The sequence below is a fragment of the Stenella coeruleoalba genome, assembly GCF_951394435.1.
Source record: "Stenella coeruleoalba genome assembly, chromosome: 7".
Taxonomy (NCBI): domain Eukaryota; kingdom Metazoa; phylum Chordata; class Mammalia; order Artiodactyla; family Delphinidae; genus Stenella; species Stenella coeruleoalba.
Genome location: NC_137153.1, coordinates 18153165 through 18173172, shown reverse-complemented (window position 1 = coordinate 18173172; position 20008 = coordinate 18153165). Strand labels below are relative to the sequence as shown.

Here is a 20008-nt window from a genome sequence, read left to right as displayed (position 1 = left end):
TTTCCTTCCTGCAAATTGGGGGAGAAGAGATAATTACTTTATTATCCTATAGTGGGAACAGCCGTACTTGATTCTGTGCATTCCCTGGCCTAGTATCCACGCATTTGGGGGTACAGTTAGCTCTGAAAAGTTCTACACAGAGTAGGTAGATCAGTGAAGGTATTACATAGTAGTGACCTTCTAAGCCTGGATATGAAACAGCTTCATTATATAGACATTTCAAAATACCTATGCAGCAAGAGGAAAATAGAGTTTTCAACCAAGTATCAGTTGAAAGTCAGAGATCTGAATGCACTGACTCAATTATTGCCTAGTGTTCCAGAAAGGTGCCTGCCGCCAACGTGCTGGAAGGCACCAAAATTTAGTGTGAGTGTAAATAAGGAGCTCAACATATGGGGATAGGGAAAGCAATACTGAAACACAATTTGCTGGTCTCTACTCCTTTATGGCTAAATATTAATTGAGCAAGGAATTAAGACCAGAAAAGAAGTGAACCTCAAGTACTGCTCCTTTCAGTTTCCATTTTAAAAAGCTCAAGTTTTATAAGTGTTATTGATGATTTCCAGAAATGTGATTTATTTTTTAAGAATTCTGTATTTACAGGTGCTTGGTTCTTCATGAATGCAGTGTTCTATTTACAGTCCAAATCATTTACAGCCATTACATAGTTGTTGGGTATTTTAAAATAAATGGTTATCTATTTCTTAACTGCCTCTCGAATTAGAAACTGTAATTACATGAGTCTCAACGGCTGGCTCTTTATGTTTTATTAATTATTTTTGTTGGTCTCCATCACAGATGGAATTTTTCACTGGTAATTCCTCCTAAATCCATTCATATGGAATTCAGAGCAGTGAAAATAAATTTCATACCATAGAGTAGAGAATGATAACGGTAAAAAGGAGCAGGAGGGATCTGGGGACAGCCAGCAGGACCAGTTCAGTTCTCAACTGGTGTTGGGTTTTGCAAAGTTTGGCTCATTATAACCTGTATAACATAGGCCTTTACGATCTTCATGTCTTCCAGCTTCATTTTTGTCAGTGAGAGATCTGCCAGAAAAGAACTAGCGCTGACTGCCCAGTTCCACTCCTTCTGCTTGCATGTAGCCACCTCTTCATGTGGTACAGTGTGTCTGTGCCGTGGACCACAGGGTTGAGTCCTTGCTCGTGGAATGGTGCAGACGGAGCTGAGATTCATACCCAGAATTGGGTGCTGGCTCAGGAATATCCAGAGTGTCTATGTTGCTCTTTACCTCTATCATGTTGATTGGTGGTGCCATGCAATAGACCGGAAGCTGATGCCTATTCCCCAGGTCATCATAGCCCTCTGTAAGCGCACCATGTGGTAACGTTATGTTCGCACCATCAGTGATTGCCTGTGCCAGGTCATGATCGTTGCTTTCAAAAGCATGTGCTGCAGCCTTCAAGGCATCCCAAATCTCTTTACAGCCTTCAAAAGCTGATGCAGTATCTCAAAATTCATCTCTCTTGCTGAGCAGTTGTCCATCTGTCATGGGATAATCGCTTTTCCATTTGGGTTTCTCCTTTTTCAAAGGCTGGTCACGACCTAAAGCAACTCAGTCCCAGGGCCGCCCGCCTGGCAGGCCTGGCCCCCCTGCCGCCCTTGCCTCTGGCTCGGCCCCGCCAGAACAGGGCTGGCCCATCCCGGGCGGGTCGCAACTCCCGCTTCACCCCCTCGCAGCCCAGCACACTGGCGTCCAGGCGAGTCCAGCCCTGTTGCAGCCTGTCCGCCAGGCCCCATCGGTCCCCGCCCCTAAGCTGCTGTTTTTAAATTAGGTGTCATATTTTATGTTCTTCTAATTACTAACTTTTTCATTCATAATAACAGGATCCACACTAATCTGTATAAACACACCTCTGTATTATAGCTCTTTCACACTTGTTGATATGGATGAGTCCCATCTCTGTTCATTATTATATCCTCAATATATACCGCCACTAGGCACATAATAGGGGAAAAAATGAATACATTAAAGTATCAATTTCCCAATAGAAAATCCTACCCACATAAGCAAATCAGTTGATTTTTTTTTTTTTCACACACAGGACAGCAGATCAGGATTTAAACTGCTATTAGCGTTTTTTTTTGCCTAGATTGTACAGTGTTTAGTTGGAAGGGACCTTAGAAATCATAAGGTCCAACTTCCAACCCAGTACAAAAACCCTTCAGAACCATCTTTTATAAGCCTCGGCTTGAATGAAGCTTACTACTCTGTAAGGCCTTCCATGTCATTTTCAAGTCGGCCAACAACCAAAATGATCAAGGAAATTAACACTCCCCAAAAGTCTTCCTAAAGGAACTGCTGACGTCTTCATTTTAGCCCTGTGAGATCCATGTCAGACTTACAGAAGGTAATAAGTTTGTATTGCTTAAACCCCTAAATTTAGGGTAATTTGTTAGAGCAGCAATAGAAGGGTAATATATTCAGCCTCACACTTGCACATCTGCAAAGTGTAAGCAATGAACAAGTGAGTAATGGAAAATGGCCCAAGGAGTCCATTAGGGACCAGAAACGTTTCAGGGAGTTGGCCAGTTGCCATGGAACAGACTGCTGAGGTGGCTGGGATAGGTTGGAGGTACTGAGATTATTTAATAAGAGCAATCAGTCCCTGGTGGCCTTCTTCCAATTTTATTCTTCATTTTTTTTCACCATTATTTTCCAGTTTTCTTTTTATTCCCATTTTTCCTTTTATCCTCTCTTCCATCCTACTTTCCTCCTCCTCTTTTAAACACTGCTCTTCATTTCTCTCTGCTAATCAAGCATATGTTTTTATCAGCCCCACACCCCCACCAGCGTACCCACCCATTTGTCAGAAGGAGATAAGGAGAACATGAGAGGAGCCTTGGGAGAATGTCGAGATTTTCAAGTGTGCCAAGAATTAAAAAGGTAAGGAACATAGCTTTACCACCTGGTCTCTGGGTACTCCAGAGCACCACATGCATTAACAAAAGAGGGTTATATACAAATCTATTTATTTAAAAAAAGAAATCAACACAAAACTAAGCAGGTGGGCTTCCCTGGTGGCTCAGTGGTTGAGAGTCCGCCTGCCGATGCAGGGGACACGGGTTCGTGCCCCGGTCCAGGAAGATCCCACATGCCGCGGAGTGGCTGGGCCCGTGAGCCGTGGCCGCTGAGCCTGCGTGTCCGGAGCCTGTGCTCCGCAACAGGAGAGGCCACAACAGTGAGAGGCCCGTGTACCGCAAAAAAAAAAAGCAGACACTCAAAAGTATTTTGAAAATAACAAAAGGTTTTTGCTAAGATACTGATTAGTCACTATCTTCTATTTTGCTGCCGAAAAATTATGTTGAGCCCTTTTCACTCTCTCTTAGCGCAAAACTAAAGGCCCTAAGGGGCTAATGGAAAGTCTTCATCAACTTCAAATAATATTACGTGAGCTACTGAACAATAATAAATACAATAGAAGCATTTAAACGCTTCCCATGAAGTGAATCAATGAAGCATATACAGTTTTATTTTAAGAATTTTTTGGCACCGGATTTTCTAGAAAAGTGTTTGCTGAATACGGGGACTAGATCCATGACTAATATCTATATGCAAGCTTCCGGTTTCCCACAAGTCCTGGTGGCTGCAAGGGCAGACGAGGGGACATTGTTCTCTGGTAACAGATTGGGCTTTGGTTGAGCCAGTTTAAGGGAACTGTTGGTAAGAATCCTGAGGACGGGGTAATACCTGTGCCCTTAGCCATCAATATAGTAGATTTCAAATGAACCCTTACTACAAAGCAAGGAGAGATTCCCTTAATGATAAGCATTTCTAAAAATTCCAAAGATTATGTGGGCCATGTGGCTGCCAGAAATTGGTTTGTTTCTGGAGCCATTACTGCAGCACTAAAATTGGTCAGCAAATTCAGAGGAGAACAAACTACACCTTTAATCCAGAAGTCCTTTTCTTCCTCTCTTTTGTCCTATCCATTGGTAGGAGTTCTTTGGCAGAGACATGGCATATTTAACTATAAACTTGTTTTAGCTGTCACAGTTTTAGTTGTTTTTCCAGAGCCGAGGGTTATATTCATATTGTTTTTCTTGTCCGTTGATGAAAGTAATTTTAGAAAATGATCTTTCAAGTCTCTGTGACCATTCATTAGCATGAATTCATTCATTCATTTATTCAGTAAACACTCATTTGTCTACCTACTCCTTACCAGGTAGTGAGTAAGACCCTAGGAATTCAAAGAAGGAAATGTCATGATTTATACTCGTGTAAAGTTCACATGCTAGTAAGGAGATAAGCTTTTCAACACATGAGGACCGTAATACTGATGTGTTCAAAGTGTTATTTGAGCACAGATGTGGAAGAAGTTACTTCTGCCAAGAAGACTGGGCGTTCAGAGAACTTTCATAGAGTATGAAAGATCCAATCGATAGGAATTTATTAATCACCTATTAATTGCTGAGGTTACGGCAGGGAACAAAACAGGCAGTTCTGTTTTAGTTCTCTAATCAAAATTTTGAATCTAAAGGGAGGAGGCAGACAATAAATAAGTAAAGACGTTAACAGATTAATTTCAGATAGTAATAAGTGTTACAAGACTAAGACTGTCCTGGAGGGAGAGGCTTAAAGGTCTTGGTAAAGAATATGGATTTTGTCCAAAGTGCAAAAGAGTGCCTTTGAAGCATTTTAATTAAGTGATTAACATGACCTAATTTTCCTTTTTAAAAAATTATTCTGGTAGCTCTATGAAGATGGATTATGAAAATCAAGAATGCACACAGGGAAACCAATAAAAAAGCAATTGCATGAGTACAGGTTAGAGATAATAATGACTAGCACTCAGATGGTAGTTGTAGAGATGGACAGAAAAAGGAAGATTCTTAAAGGATGTCTTAAACATTGGATGTGATAGTTGAGGAAAAGGGGACGATGAAAGATAACTCTTGGTTCTTTGGCTATAGCAGTGAGGTGGAGTAGGGGCCACTTCCTAAGGTGGAGAAAACTGGAGGAAGAATAGATGCTGACGGGAAAAATCAAGAGCTCTGTTTTGGACAGGTTAGGTTTAAAGTGACTATTAGTTATCCAAGTGAAGATGCCAAGTAAACAGTTGGATATAAGTCTAGAGCTCAGGTTGAGATTTTGGCCTGAGATAGAAATGTGAGCATCATCAAGATATAGGTAGGATTTAAAGCCATCACTTTATATGAGATCACCTTGGAGAAGACTGGATAGAGAGGAGAAGTTGTGTAGAAGACAAAAGGTCAGGAAAGGAGACTGAGAAGGAGAAGCCAGTGAGATAAGAATATCCAGGGAACCTGTTAGAGAAGCCAGGAGAGAAGTGTTTTATAAAGGAGATGATGACTGAGGAAGATCATTTGACTTGACAACGTGGAGGTTATTGAAAAGAACAACTTAAATAGAGTGGGAGGGGGGCCAGCATGGAGTGGATTGGAGAGAAAATGGGGAACTTACATTTCCAGCAGTTGGAAGATTCGGTACTTTCAATGACCCTCCCAATGTAAGCAGTTAAAATGCTGGATTATATATAAAAATCACCTTTGTGTTTGTATTGCTGAACTGCCATGATCTTACCAACAAAAGTCAAAAACAAAGTGAAAGCGAGAAACATTGGCAATAAAGCAGCACCCATACCAGCTTCTGCTCTAAGAGTTTTTTTTGCTGAGCCCCGGAGACAGCACCATATTTGGGGGATAAGAGATTAACCCTAAGGTCAACATCAGTTGGAGAATGTAATAGATCTCTGCATAAAGCTGGGACTTCAATGGGTTATACCTTCAATGTAAAGGAGAAGGAAGAAAAGAAAGTCACCCAGAACAGGACATCAAAGAAATTTGAATTCAAATTTAGCATTGGTTGGCAGGAGTATGGTGGAATTTCCCCCTGAGAATGTGTAAAGGCCCTCATGCACATTTTTTGGTCCAAATGTACACTGTGTGTGATCTGAACCTTAAGCCAAGAATGTAACTCAAAGGGTTCTGGATTGCTTGCTACTTCAGGCAGTTGTCAGAAGCAAATGAAGAGGAAAGCAATTTTAATTTAGGTGCCAAGGAATTTCCACAGAGAAATTTCCAAGGGAAAGGAGCAGGTCATAGTCAAAACTAGCAAAACATACAAAAGAGAACAAGACATCACAAATGACAGCCTATTCTCCAAAGGATTAAGATGTTAGAGTCAACACACAATATAAAATAACAATTTAACATGTTTGAAGAAATTAAAGAAGGTATTGGGTATATAACACAATACTATGAAAAGTGACTAGGCAGATTTGAAAAAAGAGACCTAGTTGAATTTCCAGATATGGATGATTTAATAATCAAAATTAGAAACAACAGATTAAGCACAACTGATGAAAGACTACTGAACTGAAATATATGTGGTGATGTTTAAATGTCCAGAATTCTTTGATATTCTTCCTTTCAAGAGGTGGAGTTTAATTCTCCTTTCCTTAAGTATAGATCGGGCTTAGTGATATGCTTCTAACAAATTGAATAAAGCAGAAGTGAAGGTGTGTGATTTGGGGACTGGGTCATAAAAGACACTGTGCCTTCCTGCTGCTGCTTTCCCTCTCTTAGATCCCTGGCTTGGGGAAGCCAGCTGGTCTGTCAGGAGAACACTCAGGCAGCCTGCTGAGAGGCCCCTGTGGGGAGGAACAGAGGCCTCCTGAATGAGCTGTCTCAGACGCAGCTTGCCAGCCCTAGTCCTGCCCTCATTTTTTTTTTTTTAACATCTTTATTGGAGTATAATTGCTTTACGATGGTGTGTTAGTTTCTGCTTTATAACAAAGTGAATCAGTTATACGTATACATATGTTCCCATATCTCTTCCCTCTTGCGTCTCCCTCCCACCCTCCTTATCCCACCCCTCTAGGTGGTCACAAAGCACCGAGCTGATCTCCCTGTGCTCTGCGGCTGCTTCACACTAGCTATCTATTTTACATTTGGTAGTGTATATATGTCCATGCCACTCTCTCACTTTGTCACAGCTTACCTTTTCCCCTCCCCATATCCTCAAGTCCATGCTCTAGTAGGTCTGTGTCTTTATTCCCGTCTTACCCCTAGGTACTTCATGACCTTTTTTTTTTTCCTTAGATTCCATATATATGTGTTAGCATACGGTATTTGTTTTTCTCTTTCTGACTTACTTCACTCTGTATGACAGACTCTAGGTCTATCCACCTCATTACAAATAGCTCAGTTTTGTTTCTTTTTATGGCTGAGTAATATTCCATTGTGTATATGTGCCACATCTTCTTTATCCATTCATCTGTCCGTGGGCCCTTAGGTTGCTTCCATGTCCTGGCTATTGTAAATAGAGCTGCAATGAACATTTTGGTGCATGACTCTTTTTGAATTATGGTTTTCTCAGGGTATATGCCCAGTAGTGTTGGTGGGAATGTAAATTGATACAGCCACTATGGAGAACAGTATGGAGGTTCCTTAAAAAACTACAAATAGAACTGCTCTCATTTGATTACAGCCCCAGGGGCAGCTTGACTTCTACCTTGTGAGAGACACTGAGTGAAAACCACCCAACTAAGTCACTCCTGGATTCCTGACCCCCAGAAACTGTGTGAAGTAATAAATGTTTGTTGCTTTAAGCTGCTAGGTTTTGGGCTAATTTGTCATGCAGCAATAAATGATACAAGATTAATTTGAAGAAATTACCCTAAAGGCAGCACAGAGGAAGAAAGAGATAGAAAATATGAAATGAGATTAATCAACATTCCAGAAAGAATAATGGGAACAAAGAAATATTTGAAGTGTTAATTGCTAGGAAATTTCTAGAATTGTTGAAAGACAATAATCACTAGGTCCATGGAGCCCAGCGAATCCTAAAATGAATACTTTTTTTTTTTTTTAACAGCACTTAGACATCTCATAGGAAAACTGATGAATACCAAAGGGGAAAAAATCTTAAAGCAACCGGAGAGGGGAAAGATCAATTTCAAAGGAATGGCGATTACACTGAAAGCTGATTTCTCTATAGCAATAATGGAAGTCAGAAGCCAGGAATATATCTTAATTTACTGAGAGCAAAATAACTGTAAACCAAGAATTATCAACCAGCAAAACTCTCTCTCAAGAATGAGGTTAAAGTAGAAGCTTCTGGGTTGGTGAACACATAGAGATTTGGGGAGAGTTGATCTCGGGTGGTCTCAGCCTGCGGCAGCTTGAAGCAAAATTCCCCTGCCAGAGACTGAAGTCAGGCCGTGGCAGTGAGAGCTCTGAATCCTAGCAGACCACGACGGCCAGTAGCCAGTGACAAGGCCCTGGCCTGTCGTCTTTTTAGAAATGAAATTCCACAAAGAGACGGAAAGTAGTGAAACAAGTGTTATTAGGAGGAAAAAGAGTACGTGTGAACAGACTCACGTGGGCGGGCTCAGAGAGAGAGTCGCGCCCTCGTGATAGCTTGAATCACTTACATGGGGCATTTCTTCCGGGTTTCCTCTGGCCAATCATCTTGCTTTGCCTGGCTCTGAGCCCACATTTGGTACATCTCAGGGTCCTCCCATGTGTGCACGTGCAACTCTGAGCCAAGATGGATTCTAGTGCAGAGGCCTATGGGTAGGTTGACATCACCTACTATGGGGTGGCGCCCCCGCCCTTTTTGACCCCCAAGGAACCTTTCTGCGCATGTGTAGTCAGGAGGTTCTCCTTGACCTCGAGAATGAGAAATATGTGGTCTCTTGATCTCTTATCTGGGCTGGGCTCAGCTCCTCCTCGCTCCTATTGTCTTCATCTTGGAGTATCTGTCCACAAGCGACAGACTCCAACTGCTCAGTCTGGGGCCCATCTATCTCCTGCCTCAGAGTGGCGTGCTTGGAGGAGCATGGAAACTCTGCACTGTCTCCCCATACTTTGCCCTGTGCATCTCTTCCATCTGGCTGCTCCTGAGTTATATCTTCTATTAAAAGCCAGGAATCTAGGGCTTCCCTGGTGGTGCAGTGGTTGAGAGTCCGCCTGCCGATGCAGGGGACACAGGTTCGTGCCCCCGTCTGGGAAGATCCCATATTCCGCGGAGCGGCTGGGCCCGTGAGCCATGGCCGCTGAGCCTGCGCGTCCGGAGCCTGTGCTCCGCAACGGGAGAGGCCACAACAGTGAGAGGCCTGCGTACCGCAAAAAAAAAAAAAAAAGCCAGGAATCTAGAGGCTACATATGAAGATGGGGGCATCAAATAATGGAAGGAGACACTTGGTTTGCATTTCCCTGATGATTAGTGATGTTGAGTATCTTTTCATGTACCTGTTGGCCATTTGAATATCTTCTTTGGAAATATGTCAATTCAGATCCCAGACCAACCAGCACTATAGGATGTGCTCTGCCGCTGCCCAGGTTCTCTGGCCAGGTTTCCCGGATGGGCAGGAACTGAGGCTGTGTATTTGCTTTCCTGCTGAAGTGAGGCGGTAGAATGAGCTGGTGGGGGCCCTTGACTGGAGACTCAAATCAGGCAGAACTGCCAAACAACAGTATTCCCTGGCCAGACAGGACCACAAGCAGAGCCACTGGCTGGGACCTCTGCACCGGCGCACGGCAAGTAGTAACGCGGTCTGTGGAGGTCTGAGCGCTGGCTGCTGCTAGCCTGGCGCTCTGTCTCCAATGGTGGAGCCCAGCTGGTTCCCCAAGTGATCTCTTTGAGGGGAGACCTGAATGCACCTCCCTGGAAGTGCCTTCCGCGATCCTGGGAAAGCTGGGTGTCCACTTTGGGTTCTCTTTTTCCCACTGGAGCAAACTGTAGGCGAGGGGCCCTCTTCAGGTAGTGCTGTGCCGGCCTGGGGGAGGGGCAACGTGGTCAGAGCGTAGCCACTCCTCTTGCCTTCTAATGTGGTCCTTCTCAGTCTCTGTGGTCCAGGGGGGTGCTTCAGCGTCACCTCTACTTTCTGGGATTTTTCTCAGTGGTGTCTTGTCTATGGACGGATACTAATTGATCTTCTTGTGAGGGGGACTGAAGTGGATTGAGGCATGTCTCCATCTTTTTTTTTTTTTTTTTTTTTTTTTTTTTTGCGGTACGCGGGCCTCTCACTGTTGCGGCCTCTCCCGTTGCGGAGCACAGGCTCCGGATGCGCAGGCTCAGCGGCCATGGCTCACGGGCCCAGCTGCTCCGCGGCATATGGGATCTTCCCGGAGCGGGGCACGAACCCGTGTCCCCTGCATCGGCAGGCGGACTCTCAACCACTGCGCCACCAGGGAAGCCCCATGTCTCCCTCTTGATGATGTTATTTTGGGGAGGATGCTGCCACAGGCCCAGCTGGGGCACAGGTGGCAAGCTATTGCTGGCCCAGAAAGCTAGGTTGGAGATGGCAGGATCTGCTAGTATTGGAGGGTCTAGTGCGGAGGCGGGGGTGGCGATGGCTGTGGCTCACTGCGGGGACGAGGACACTGGGGACGGTAGTTCTGGGGAGTACTCATTGGTGCGAGCCCTCCTGGAGCCCGCCATTTTCTCACCAAGACCTGGCCCTACCCAACAGCCTGTAGCCCCTCAGAGATTTAGAGACAGTAGGTCTGAGGTAGGGCCCAGGAATCTGAATCTAGAAGCAGATATGATTCCGATGCCTGTGGCCTGAGGACCACACTTTGAAAAACACTCCCCCGCATCATGGCATCATGGATTCTTTTTTTTTTTTTTTTTTTTGCGGTACGCGGGCCTCTCACTGCTGCGGCCTCTCCCATTGCGGAGCACAGGCTCCAGACGCGCAGGCTCAGCGGCCATGACTCACGGGCCCAGCCGCCCCGTGGCATGTGGGATCTTCCCGGACCAGGGCACGAACCTGTGTCCCCTGCATCGGCAGGCGGACTCTCAACCACTGCGCCACCAGAGAAGCCCCATCATGGATTCTTGAATCCCTTAGGCAACAAGTAAATCTTCTTTATCACCGAAGGACAAATAAGCAGGGGATGGTGAGTTCTGAATACTTCCTGAGATTTTCCCCTTCCCTTTGTCCCCGAATTCCTCTCTCTGTGCCGTGAGGTGGGCATGTGTGAAGTAGGCAGACACCTGCCAGCCAGCCTAGTGGGCGCAGTACAGCTCCCGGGAGTGACAGGGCACTTCTGAGTCAGCTGCCCTAACGAGCTTGCTTGTTGACTGACTGGAGGGGAGGAGCTCATTATTCATGTTTGGCCCAGAGCCTCCTCTTGTAGGATTGCAAATGAATGGAGGCCATATGGCTCCCACCACGTTCACCCCCATGGAAAAAAGTGGAACGATCATCAAAGGAACACTTTAGTTCACCCTTCTCATTGAAAAGGGTCAGATTAGCTGGAAGGAAGCTCATGAGGCTATTTGGCACAGACTTTTCACACTTGATCTATTCCTTTCTTCTTCCATCTATTACCCCTGCCCAGCCCACCTTGATCCCTTGAATAGGGACATTGTCTGCTCCAAGTCATCCAAAACAAAGCCTCTGTTCTTTTGAGCAATTCCTGCCTCCAGCCCCCTTAGATACTTCGGAAATATAACCCCTAAGAAAACAACATGAGGTTAAGAATATCATGTCAGTATCCCTCTTCCTGTAAAAGGGCTGGCCTAATCCAGAAACTTCATTTCTTATATTATCCCTGCTTCAAACCCCCTACAGTACCTTTTTCTTAGAGCTCTTTATCTCTTGGTAGAACTCTAGAATAAAAACGCTAGAGCCAAAAACATCTATTTGGAGTTAAAAATTAAGTTGGAAGACAAGGTGGAATTTGTGGCTTTCTGGGTCAGCCCCAGCCAACACTCCAAGGAAAGGGAAGAGGCCTGGGGCAAAGGTCAGCTTTAGACACTTCAGGTTGATGGTTTCAACACAGACAGCCACCTTCTTTAACCATGAGCCCACTCTATACAGAAGTGCAAAGGGAGGCTCCTCCCCCACCCCAGAAAAGGGAGGTTCCCTTCATTCCTGCCCCCATTTCTGTAGCCCACGGGTGCTGGAAGGAAGGGAAGCCGTAGCTCGTCTTTCTGCAGGCTTTGCTCCTGCTGCCCATCCATGGCATCCAGGACTCCTACTGGCCCCTGGACAGCTTCTGAGCTGACCTTGTATTGAGTCAAAAATGTCCGTTACACCTATGTGAGTCCCTTCATTGGGTCTTGAGAGGTGAATAATTTGCTAAGATGACACTGCTCAGGAGGGTGGCTCCCTTTTGATGTTACTCTAGAATGACTCCTATCAATAAGTTTGGGTTATTTTTCTCATATTTTTTATTTTTATTATATTTTTTATTTATTTTTTACATCTTTATTGGAGTATAATTGCTTTACAATGTTGTGTTAGTTTCTGCTTTATAACAAAGTGAATCAGTTATACATATACATATGTTCCCATATCTCTTCCCTCTTGCGTCTCCCTCCCTCCCACCCTCCCTATCCCACCCCTCCAGGCGGTCACAGCACCGAGCTGATCTCCCTGTGCTATGCGGCTGCTTCCCACTAGCTATCTGTTTTACGATTGGTAGTGTATATATGTCCATGCCTCTCTCTCACTTCGTCACAGCTTACCCTTCCCCCTCCCCATATCCTCAAGTCCATTCTCTAGTAGGTCTGTGTCTTTATTCCTGTCTTACCCCTAGGTTCTTCATGACCATTTTTTTCCCCTTAAATTCCATATATATGTGCTAGCATAGGGTATTTGTCTTTCTCTTTCTGACTTACTTCACTCTGTATGACACACTCTAGGTCCATCCACCTCATTACAAATAGCGCAATTTCATTTCTTTTTATGGCTGAGTACTATTCCATTGTATATATGTGCCACGACCACGGTGCTCCCTTTTAACATGGGGCATAAGTTTAGATGAGAGAGAAGATAGGATGGGGAGGGGAATGCTCATCTTCCTTTCTTTCCTTGAGGCTCTTTCTACCCATGTCTCCATCTTTCTGCCTTGCTGGATCTTTCTCTTTGCTTTTGCTACTCTGTGGCCCTGTTTAAACCAGGAGTTGGTTTTTTTTTTTTGGCTGCACCACTCGGCTTGTGAGATCTTAATTCCCCGACCAGGGATTGCACCCGGGCCACGGCAGTGAAAGCCCAGAATCCTAACCACTAGTTCACCAGGGAACTTCCTTAAACCAGGAGTTCTTAACCTATGGTTCATAGATCCCTTGAATATACAAGAATAAGTCTATTGTATGGGAAAAGGCCCATAGTTTTTCATATTGTCAAAGTGGACTGTAATGAGAAGAAACTTAAGAACGATTATTCTAGACTTTTTCTCCCTTTTCCTTTCTCTGACCCTCTTGCTGCCCCCTTAGAATTCTGACTATTGTACTGTTAACACCCTTCCTCCCTGGCCAATGTCTCTCCTGTCCCTTCTCTCATGCCTTCTCTCTTTCTCCATCTATCTTTGGTTTATTGCCCCATGCCATCTTTTTTTCTTTTCTGAAAATTGGCCATAATATAAAAGTGAATACTAATAATTGTCACATATTGAACAGTGTTCAGTAAATAAAGGTTTAGTTTCCCTAGTTATTTTCCTAATTTTAAAAGCCACTGAGTTGGATCTTTCATATTTTTCTCTAAGAAACATTCAGGAGGGGTAGTTGTTGGCTACTTTTTTTTTTTAAGTTCTTTAAAAAAATGTTTTTATTTACTTTTGGCTGCGTTGGGTCTTCGCTGCTGCGCGCGGACTCTCTCTAGTTGCGGCGAGAGGGGGCTACTCTTCACTGCAGCGCGCAGGCTTCTCATTGCGGTGGCTTCTCTTGTTGCGGAGTATGGGCTCTAGGCGCGCAGGCTTCAGTAGCTGTGGCTTGAGGGCTTTGTTGCTCCGAGGCACGTGAGATCCTCCCGGAACAGGGATTGAACCCGTATCCCCTGCATTGGCAGGCGGACTCCCAACCACTGTGTCACCAGGGAAGACCCTGTTGGCTACTTTTTGCTCAACTGTGACAATTAATTTTACCCCTTATGAACCTTCAGCTGTGAATGAGAACGTAGCTTCCTGCCCTGGGTATAATCAGATGTCGGGAGCACAATCGCTCCCCCTATTGTCACATTTTTACATTGCATGCTGCGGTAGGTGAGGAAGGTGCGTCAAAAGGCAAGAAACCTAATAGAATTTGAATGAATGAACAAGATTGGTTTTCAGCAGCTTTCTGGTCTGTCTGAACAGGTGGTGGCTACAGAGAGAAAGAGGCAGAGGAAGCAGGGAAGGGTCAGACTCTATGTCATCTGAGCAATACGAGACTCTCCTCAACCATTGGATAGAGCAGATCTTTGATCTTCAATAGTACAGACTGCAATCCCACCTTTAATCGTGAGCCCACACTATACAGAAGTGCAAAGGGAGGTTCCTCCCTCCCCAGAAAAGGGAGGTTCCCTTCATTCCTGCTCCCATTTCTGTAGCCCACGGGTGCTGGAAGGGAGGGAATTCTTAGCTCGTCTTTCTGCAGTCTTTGCTGCCCCTGGACAGCTTTGAGCTGACCTTGTATTGATTCAAAAATGTCCGTTTTCACCTCTACGAGTCCCTTCCTCGTACCTTCAGAGATGAATGATTTGCTAAGGAAACACTGCTCAGGAGGGTGGCTCCCTTTTGATGCTGGTCTCTAGGGAAGCATTTTCCCTACTTCACCTTTAGCAATTGGCAACATGCTACCTTGACATTCAGAGGCTGAGTGACAGCCCAGGTAGGGCACCTCTCATTTGTCTGTCTGAGGCCCATCTTTATGGGTAGATAGGTTTTCCCTGCATTAACACATGTTTTCTCCTCCAAATCTCTGCCCCAAACACTCTCCCCGTTCCTCCACCCTAAGTCACATCCACCGTCCTTGGGTTTCTCTGAACCTTCCCATCTCCCCTACATCGCTCCCAGCCTCTCTATCCCACAGACGCTCTTCACCCCTCACACGTTTCATCCAGCCTCCGTCCCAACCCTCCGCTCCTCTCCCCAGATTGGAGGTCCCAAGTCTACTGACCGCAGTCCGCCCTTCTCTTCTCCCAGCCTCTCCCTCCCACCTTCCCTCAGGCTGGCTCTAACGTCTCTCCTCTTGGGTTCTTTCTGGGTATGAAACTGCTCCTGAGAACTTGGGATTTGGGATCTTTGGTCTAAAAATCCTGGCATAACCCTGCCCTTAAGATCCAAGTCACTGGGCCTTCCCTGGTGGTGCAGTGGTTGAGAATCTGCCTGCTAATGCAGGGGACACAGTTCGAGCCCTGGTCCGGGAAGATCCCACATGCCGCAGAGCAACTAAGCCCGTGCACCACAACTACTGAGCCTGCGCTCTAGAGCCCGCAAGCCACAGCTACTGAGCCCATGTGCCACAACTACTGAAGCCTGTGTGCCTAGAGCCTATGCTCCGCAACAACAGAAGCCACCGCAATGAGAAGCCCGCGCACCGCAACGAAGACCCAACGCAGCCAAAAATAAATAAAATTTTAAAAAAAGCTCCAAGTCGCATTGGTTTGAACGCCTACTGCAAAGCTAGGGGGAGTCCAGACGTTTGCCTGCATTTCTGTGATTTCCTGACTCTGAGCCCTGCCTCCACCATTCGTGTAGCTTATGGGTCTCATCCTCACCCCATAAGCGCTGTCTGTGTTCTGCACTATATCTACCCAGAAATAACATTGAGCCTCACCTCCAATCCCACCTAAAACTGACGTACAGGAGGCATCTGTGTGAGGAACAGACTTAACTGAATGTTCAGGAGTAGGGAGTGGTCACAGTGCTCCAAGGCAAACAGCTTCAAAATGGCCATCGGAAATTTCTGGGTTTGAGAGAGGATGGGTGGTTGCCAGGGGTGGGGGGAAGATGGGTGAAGGTGGCCTGAAGGGCGCAAACTTCCGGTTATACGATGAATAATGTCAGCATGGTGACTGTACTTAACGATAGTGTATTTGAAAGTTGCTAAGAGTAGATCTTAAAAGTTCTCACCACATACACACAAAAAGGTAACTCTGTGAGGTGAAGGATGTGCTAACTAACCTTATTGTGGTGATCATTTCACAGTATACACGTGTCACATCATCACGGCAGACACCTTAAACTTCACGTTATATATCAATTATATCTCAGTAAAGCTGGAAAGAAAAAGAATCTGTTGTTACAGTCCCTTAGCCAGGTTGCCTGCCAGTGACTCTTGGTCATTTTCTCCCCTCATTGTTCTGGTCTCACGACATCTTCGTAGCTCTTTTCACTTCCCTTTCTTCTCTCTCTCCCTCACATGCTTTTTCCCAGTTACCGGTGGGAACTACACACTTATTCTTCTCTATTTGACAGAGCAGGTCAGCATCCCAGCCCACTGTTTTTCAATCTATGTCAAAACCCATTCATGGTAATAGAATCAATACAGAGGGTCACCACCTGGCTTTCTTAGAAATGAAATAGAATAGAAAATATGAATGTGTGCACGGTAAGAATAAGTACTGTTTTGTGAACTGTTTCAATCATAATATAAATAATAAGCGTTGTGATTTTTTAAAAAAAGAAAAGAAAAGAAAGTCTGTAAAACACTTTCTGGCTCTAATAGGTAAACTTAGCCCTGGGCCCCCCTTTGCGTGACCAAAACCATCAGAGAGCTCAGCAGAATCAAAGGACCTGTCTTTGAACATGACACACTGTTCCTGAAGGCTGTTTGTAAGATGATTTTATTTTATTTATTTATTTTAATTTAATTTTTAAAATTTTACTGCAGTATAGTTGATTTACAATGTTGTGTTAATTTCTGTTGTACAGCAAAGTGACTCAGTTATATGTACATATACATATATATATTCTTTTTCATATTCTTTTCCATATGGCTTATCACAGCATATTCCCTATGCTCTACAATAGCACCTTGTTGTTTATCCGTCCTATATATAATAGTTTGCATGTAAGATGATTTTAAAATACACCCTACACAGGACTCACATTTTCCGACGTAGTGACTGCTCAGCCGGTTTCTGAATATGATTGTCATAATGCAGAACACTTTGGTTGCTATTTTAGCAACTGATTTGATGCTTAGGAACTCTGTGACATAATTGTTTCATTCAGTAGTGTCCAAATGTAAAACTGTTGTTTGCTGTTTGTTTTGTTCCTATGTCATGTACAAAATTGACATCCATCCGGGGATGGGAGATGGACGGCATCCACGGGAGTCTCAGGGACCGAGGGTGGATATCTTTCTGAAGGTGAAAAACAATGATGTCATTAGAGGCCAAATCAAAACGCTCCTACATCAAAGCAGCTGCACCAAACTCTCACAAACCTAATAACATATGCAGTTACCGAGAGGCGGGGAGGCGTGAACCAAATCGGCCCTGCCCGTAGGGGGCGGTTTATCTTGATTGCAGGCCAAGTAGGAGGAGGAAATGAACTTACCAACTCACCATTTTTTTTTTTTTGGCTGCGTTGGGTCTTCGTTGCTGTTGCTGCCCGCGGGCTTTCTCTAGTTGCAACAAGCGGGGGCTACTCTTGGTTGCAGTGCGTGGGCTTCTCATTGCGGTGGCTTCTCTTGTTGCAGAGCACAGGCTCTAGGCACATGGGCTTCAGTAGTTGTGGTACGCGGGCTCAGTAGTTGTGGCCCACAGGCTCAATTGCTCCACAGCATGTGGGATCTTCCCGGACCAGGGCTCGAACCCGTGTCCCCTGCATTGGCAGGCGGATTTTCTTAACCACTGCGCCACCAGGGAAGTCCCCACCTTTTTTTAAGGGCTGTGGGGTGAGGTAGAGTGGGATGGGAGTGGAAAGGAACCAACATTTACTGAGCACCTACTATATGCCAGCTACTGCCGCACAATTTAACCCTCAAAAAAGCCCTGGGTGGTAGGTATTATCACCCCTAATTTTCAAGATTCAAGAGCTGAGAATCAGGTTAAATGGCATGCGTTTTCCATGTTCCTACCGTGGATTTTCTAAAGGGTCCCTCAATAACTCCTTGCAGAGCTGAGCCAAAGGTGGGTCCAGTTATAGTTGCCCAGACGTCCATCTCTAAAGAGTGCCCATACCTTGCTGGAAATGTAGTGAGGTGGAGAATGCTTTATTTCCAGCACTTTCTCTTGGGGAGAGTAGAGTAAGAAGCTTTAAGAAATAGTCAATGGGCTTCTGGGGATGGGGTGGAGTTATAACCCCTGGCTCCTAGTTGGCCTTCTGGAGCGTGGAGGAGGCTTTGGCTAACTCAGGGTTCTGGTTTGCCGAGGTGGTGTGCAAGGTGAGAGAGAGCTGAGTGCCTTGGGACCGTGGGGGGAAAGGCGGAGCGGCTGCCCCCAGAGGGCGCCCTTCCCTCCTACCCGGCACCGCAAAGTGTCCACACCCACCGTGCAGCTCTTGTCCCCCTTCCCAATACTGAGCAGGCAGCTAAAGACGACTGCGGGTTGAAAGGCGAGGCTAATGGTTGGTCCAGCCCTGGCTCCATCTGTGTCTTCCCTGCCTGGCCTCCACCCACATCCGTTTCATTTCTCCAGTCTTCTCCTTTCTCCCCACTCTCCACCCTCCATGCACACCCCCTCCCACTCTTTTCTCTGAGGATCATAAGGTAGCAATGAAGCAAATCTCCCCTCACTGCTTTTCCACCGCGAGGCGCTTTGTCAATTATCGTGCCTATAAACTGAGGTCATGTAGAAATTCTATGTGGCTTCCACTTTGAGTAAATATTTTCGGTCCTTAATAACAATGTTGCTGGAAATTGTTTTCCTCAGGGGAAAACAGCAAGCCCCTCATACTACAATTCCAACAGGCTTTGTTTTTTAACTTTTAGAGTAGAAGCTACTTTATTTTTATCTATTTATTTATTTATTTTTGGCTGCGTTGGGTCTTTGCTGCGTGGGCTTTCTTTAGTTGCGGCGAGCAGGGGCTACTCTTGTTGCGGAGCACGGGCTGTAGGCGTGCGGGCTTCAGTAGTTGTGGCATGTGTGCTCAGTAGTTGTGACCAGGCTCTAGGGCGCAGTCTCAGTAGTTGAACTGCACGGGCTTAGTTGCTCCGCGGCATGTGGGATCTTCCTGGACCAGGGCTTGAACCCATGTCCCCTGCATTGGCAGGGGGATGCTTAACCACTGCGCCACCAGGGAATTCCATGAAAACTACTTTAAAAAGCAGATTTCTATGTGATCATGTACACGTGTGTCTAAGTTAACAGGAAAGATGTTTCATAAAACAAAATCTAGGCTTTTCCAAATTCCTTTTTAAAATGAAATAATCCGTAATGCTGTAGAAAATTGTTAGATCTTCTAAAAAAAAGAAAAGAAAATTGTTAGATCTTTCTCCCACATTATAGAGGAAAGACATTAGTGGGAAGATTGGGAAGAGAGAGGGAATCACACAGAGGGATGGGGTAGAAAAAGAAGTAGGGGGCTTGCTTGGTGGCGCAGTGGTTAAGAATCCGCCTGCCAAGGCAGGGGACACGGGTTCGAACCCTGATCTGGGAAGATCCCACATGCTGCAGAGCAACTAAGCCCGTGTGCCACAACTACTAAGCTTGAGTGCCACAACTACTGAAGCCGGCGTGCCTAGAGCCCGTGCTGCACAACAAGAGAATCCACTGCAATGAGAAGCCCACGTACCACAACCAACACCAGCCCCTGCTCATTGCAACTAGAGAAAACCGCACGCAGCAACGAAGACCCAATACAGCCAAAAATAAATAAAATAAATAAATTTTTTTTAAAAAAAGAAAAAGAAATAGGAAGATAAAGAAGACATAGTGGGAGGAGGGCACGGAGAATGATGTGATGAAAAGGATGAAATAGGTGATGAAGAGGAAAGGGAAAGAAGAGAGGTGCGATGGGTCCTGTACCACGTGTCCAGAGTGAATTAAACGGGCAGAAATTAAAGCCCGGGTGTTAGCACTTTGAGTTTTCCTTGACTATGAGGTGGAACGTGAGGGTAAAATTCTGGGAAAAGAGTCATAGAGAAACTGCTAATTCCACCATCTTTCTCAGGGCATATGCTCATCTTCTATATCCACAGCTGAGGAGACTGCAGAAGGAAGGTCCAGATCTGTTCCCCTCACAAGGTGTGTATGCTTCCATCTGCCAGGCTGTCTGCTTGCTTTGCACATCTCTCTCACATCATATGCCAACAGCACCCGTCGTATGCCATCCTGGCACAAACACAAGAGGATGCAGC

The 20008-nt window shown here is 45.4% G+C and overlaps 1 pseudogene across 1 annotated transcript; it reads right to left on the bottom strand.

Annotated features, from left to right (window-relative positions):
* Positions 1-939: 939 nt before the first annotated feature.
* Positions 940-15658, bottom strand: LOC307189577 (ubiquitin domain-containing protein 2-like; annotated as a pseudogene). Its single transcript has 3 exons — positions 15566-15658; positions 1628-1781; positions 940-1575 (listed from the first exon to the last, which is right to left on the bottom strand). The product of its transcript is annotated as a ubiquitin domain-containing protein 2-like (transcript).
* Positions 15659-20008: the final 4350 nt, after the last annotated feature.